Genomic DNA, 5,667 nt, shown 5'->3' on the forward strand with positions numbered 1-5,667 from the left:
CTATGCCCAGTAGTGGCCGGTCCTTGTTTAATTATGTTAGGCGTAGCTTAGTATTAGTTTAGTACTAAGTTAGCCTATTAGCAAATGACATGTGGGTCCCATCTATTTAGTTTAGATAAATCCTTTTGGAAATTATTAAAGCAGTGACATGTGGGCCACCAACTCCCATTTAGACCAGTCCTTTTGACTTGGTCAATTCGGATTAAAATAAATACATAATTTTAGAAAATGAATTAAAACTTTAAAAATTAATATAAAATAAACCATAGCTCGGATGAAAAAACTTTGTACATGAAAGTTGCTCAGAACGACGAGGCAAACCCGAATACGCAGCCCGTTCGTCCGCCACGCATCCCTAGCATAGCGAACACGCAACTTTCCCCCTCCGGCTCCTTTGCCCGAAAACGCGAAACACCGGGAATAATTTTCCGGATGTTCCCCCCTTCACCAGTACCACCTCGTACCGCGTTAGGGCACACCTAGCATCACGCTTTGTCATGTCATGCATCGTCATGCATTTGTTTGCATTATATTTATTGTTTCTTCCCCCTCTTCTCTCGCTAGACACCGAGATCGACGCCACTGCTACCCAGTACTACTACGGAGTTGACGACCCCTCTCTCTTGCCAGAGCAACCAGGCAAGCCCCCCCCTTTGATCACCAGATATCGCCTACTCTTCTCTATACTGCTTGCATTAGAGTAGTGTAGCATGTTACTGCTTCCCGTTAATCCTATCCTGATGCATAGCCTGTCCTTGCTACTACTGTTGTTACCTTTACCTGCAATCCTAATGCTTAGTATATGATGCTAGTTTATCATTAGTGGCCCTACATTCCTGTCCGTCTGCCATGCTGTACTATCGGGCCATGATCACTCGGGAGGTGACCACGGGTATATTCTATATACTTTATACATGATACATGTGGTGATTAAAGACGGGTCGGCTCGTAGGAGCACCCGCGAGTGGATCTTTGAGGCGGAGCGACAGGGCAGGTTCAGACCACCTAGGAGAGAGGTGGGCCTGGCCCTGGTCAGCGTTCACGGATACTTAACACGCTTAACGAGATCTGGGTATTTGATCTGAGTCTGGCCATTTGGTCTATACGCACTAACCATCTACGCGGGAGTAGTTATGGGTATCCCGGCGTCGTGGTATCAGCCGAAGCCTTCGTGACGTCAGCGACTGAGTGGCGCGCGCCGGATTGGAACGTAAGCCTGCTCTTGTATTAAGGGGGCTAGTTCTGCTTCCGGCCGCGTTCGCAACGTGCAGGTGTGCTAAGGGCGATGGGCCCAGACCCCTGTGCGCTTAGGTTTAGACCGGCGTGCTGACCTCTCTGTTGTGCCTAGGTGGGGCTGCGACGTGTTGATCTTCCGAGGCCGGGCATGACCCAGGAAAGTGTGTCCGGCCAAATGTGATCGAGCGTGTTGGGATATGTGGTGCACCCCTGCAGGGAAGTTAATCTATTCGAATAGCCGTGATCTTCGGTAACAGGATGACTTGGAGTTGTACCTTGACCTTATGACAACTAGAACCGGATACTTAATAAAACACACCCTTTCAAGTGCCAGATACAACCGGTGATCGCTCTCTCACAGGGCGACGAGGGGAGGATCATCGGTTAGGATTATGCTATGCGATGCTACTTGGAGGACTTCAGTCTACTCTCTTCTACATGCTGCAAGACGGAGGCTGCCAGAAGCGTAGTCTTCGAAAGGACTAGCTATCCCCCCTTATTCCGGCTTTCTGCAGTTCAGTCCACATATGATACCCTTATTCCATTTGATACCAATGCATACATATGTAGTATAGCTCCTTGCTTGCAAGTACTTTGGATGAGTACTCACGGTTGCTTTCTCCCTCTTTTCCCCCTATCCCTTCTACCTAGTTGTCGCAACCAGATGTTGGAGCCCAGGAGCCAGACGCCACCTTCGACGACGACTCCTACTACACCGGAGGTGCCTACTACTACGTGATGCCCGCTGACGACGACCAGGAGTAGTTAGGAGGATCCCAGGCAGGAGGCCTGCGTCTCTTTCGATCTGTATCCCAGTTTGTGCTAGCCTTCTTAAGGCAGACTTGTTTAACTTATGTCTGTACTCAGATATTGTTGCTTCCGCTGACTCGTCTATGATCGAGCTCTTGTATTCGAGCCCTCGAGGCCCCTGGCTTGTAATATGATGCTTGTATGACTTATTTTATTTGTAGAGTTGTGTTGTGATATCTTCCCGTGAGTCCCTGATCTTGATCGTACACGTTTGCGTGTATGATTAGTGTACGATTAAAACGGGGGCGTCACAGTGCTGGAGGAAGTTCAGCGCGCGTCGGCCAAGGCGCGCGGCGGACGACGACGGAGGCGGGGCGGCGCTCGCAGGTGGCGGCGACCAGAGCAGCGGAGCGAAGCGGCGGCGGGGCGGTGCGCGGTGGCCGGTGTGAGGCGGCGGGGCAAGGTGCGCGACGGCGGAGGAACTCGGGCGGCGCCGCGGGGCGCGGCCCGGTTCGGCCCGGGGCGGACCGGCGATGGGCCCTGCGGGCCCGGCGACGCGGAAGAGAGAGAAGGCGCGGTGGAGGGGAGCTGAAGGCGACGCGGCGCGACCCGATTGGCTGTGGCTGGCGGCGGAGGTGACGTGGCGAGATGGGATTGGCCGGAGCGACGTGGAGGACGGACATGTCCGTCAGTGGAGGGAAAAGTCCGGCGGCACGAGGGGAAGAAGTCTAGGGTTTGTACTGCGCGGAAAATCGGAGGGGATCACATATATATAGGTAGAGGGAGCTAGGAGAATCCAAATGAGGTGCGGTTTTCGGCCACGCGATCGTGATCGAATGGCCGAGAGGATGGAGGGGGTTTGGATGGGTTTTGGGCCACTTTTAAGGGGTGTTGGGCTGCAACACACACACACACACACACGAGGCCTTTACGGTTTCTCGGTTAACTGTTGGAGTATCAAACGGACTCCAAATGGCACGAAACTTGACAGGCGGTCTACCGGTGGTGTACCAAGGCCGCTTGGCAAATCTCGGTCCATTCCAGGAATGTTTAACACCCGCTCACGAAAAGAGGCAAAAGGGGTCGCCAGAGGACATAGGAGTGTCGGATCGAGAAACGGACAACGGGGAAAATACTCGGATGCATGAGACGAACACGTATGCAAATGTGATGCACATGATGACATGATATGAAATGCATGACACACAAACAAATGACAAGGCAACAACAGCGAATAACAGGAAGACACCTGGCGCAACGGTCTCGGGGCGTCACAACACTCCACCACTACGAGAGGATCTCGTCCCGAGATCTAGGATGGCACCGGAGGGAAACGGAAAAGGAAGAGAAGAGGTAAAACTAAGTTGCTTCTTTGACAAACGAGTGAAAACAAAGAACCTTGAGATGTTGAACAAATTAAAAGAAAGAATGCAACGGAGATGAATGAAGTTGAAAGCACTCCGTTAGGAAAGAGGAACAAGCAAGAACAAATTTGGACGACACTCCATTTGAAAAGAGATGCAAGACTTGATAAGGCGAAAAGAACTTGAGCAGAGGACACAACACTCCGGTTAAATGGATAGGCACGAAAAGAACATGGTCCTGACAATCCGATATGATGAGTGAAGAGAGCAACATCACAATGCCTCCGGAACAAATGAATGGAAAAACTAGATGGTTGGAAAGAAAAAGAACGGAGAAGAAGAATGACAACTCTCGCAAATAAAATTGAAAGAGCATGCTTACGATGAAAAGGTTGAACGGAGTTGTTGGAAAACCAACAACGAAAAGAGTAAGCTTGTAGTGGGCTTATGGAGAACATCTCAAAACTGAGGTGAAATTCTACCACTAACGAAAAACAATGATTGATTGAGAATAAAGAAGAGATGAAAACTTCTTCCACCAAGAAGATAGAGAGATAACTTGAATCATTGATAAGCACCACAATAGCAACATTCCTTAGGGAAGGCTTTAGGTGAAATATGACACAAGACAACTCCAACGAAGAGATTAATGGATTTAAAATACCCCATTCTTGATAACTTGTGAATCATGAAACATGAAGGGAAATTATCAAGAATGACAAAACACTACCTCAAAAGATGAGATATGAAAGAATTGCACTTGGAAATGCAAGATGAAGAATGCTTGAACTCCTCTGAAAAGAATCTTGATGAACACTTTGAGAAGGAATTAAATCCTTGGTGAACCATCATGTAGAACATCCCTGAAGAACTCCGGTAACAAAAGGATGATCAAACAAAAGGAAAGAGAGGTTGAAAACACAAGGTGAATCCTTGCAATGATTTAGATGAATCTCCATGGTGATATAATTGCGAGAGCTTGGAACTCTTGGAAAAGAAAAGATAAAGCATCTCGAACCGATAATGTGATATGATGAACCACTCCGGAAAGCAGGAATTAATCACTTTGATGAAACAAGAATAAGAATTAAATTATGCTTATCCTTCATCAATTAAATTGATGATAAGCAACAGATTTGGCATACTACTCATTCTCGTAGAAAGGATTAAGAGAGATATTGCGAAAACTTGGGAAGGTCTTCAACGAACCAGTGGTAGGATTGAAACAACGAATAAATTGATATGATAACGAAGGAAAAGAAATCTTGAATGAACCACCATAAGAATTGAAAATAAACGAAGAAAAGATAAAGAAACACCGGGAAGAATTATAAAAAGAACGAAGATACTTGAGAGAATATAAATGCATGAAACCGAAGAGATTATGAACTGATTAGATGATATTTAAACGATGCACCGGCCGATAGAATTGGGGAATGAGATCTGAATGTTGAGAACGAATAAATCTTCTGAAATGATGGCCTCCAGAGAAACAAACTGAAAAGACTCATGAAATGCTCCGGATGGGTGAAAAGAATTCTCACAATCGAAAACAATTATGAGAGGATGGCAACAAGCTAGAACCATGAATCTTGAAGAGAATGGAGCAAGATTGAGAGAAAAATCTTCTTTGGTCTTCAAATCCGAGAATGACGACGAGAGACACCACCATGAATCGTTGGGACAATCCGGGATGACCAATAGAAAGGTTGAGCCAATGGTGAAAAGAATTTTGAAAGATCTTGGAGAAAGACATATGACTGATGATAATTCATTCTTATGTCAACTTTGAAAGAATTTGAGGATAGCTCCGGGAAAATTAGAAGAGTCAGGTAAGATCCTGGGAAAAGACCTGTGGGTTAGGGCCCACTCAAAAGATACACCGTCGAATGATTACTTGAAAAGAGAGATTGCACCGGTTGAATTAAATGGCTTTGAATGAGATAACAACCTCGAAATAGCTTGAACGGATTTAATGAGATAACATCTTCTGAGATATGTTCGCACTTCGGAACAAATGAATAGAGAGATGTTAATGATTAAAAGGTGCACCGGCATAAGAAATCATATGAAAGGAAGAAAAGGATATGGTCAACACCGAAAGCTTGAATTGAATCCACCGGAGAAGAAAGATAACGAAGAGTGATGAACTTGAAGCTCCGTTAGAATCTTCATGAGAATCACCGAATACGAACATTGAAAGAAAAGAATGAAAAGACTTCACAAGAATAAAATGGATAATTGATTAAGAAATCTGAGTCCTCGAGGAAAAAAAGGTGGGTGGGCGGGAAAACAAAGGCAACTCGGGGCAGATGAA

Source organism: Triticum urartu, chromosome 6A (genome assembly GCF_056163025.1).
Source record: "Triticum urartu cultivar PI428250 chromosome 6A, HENAU_Tu73, whole genome shotgun sequence".
NCBI lineage: Eukaryota > Viridiplantae > Streptophyta > Magnoliopsida > Poales > Poaceae > Triticum > Triticum urartu.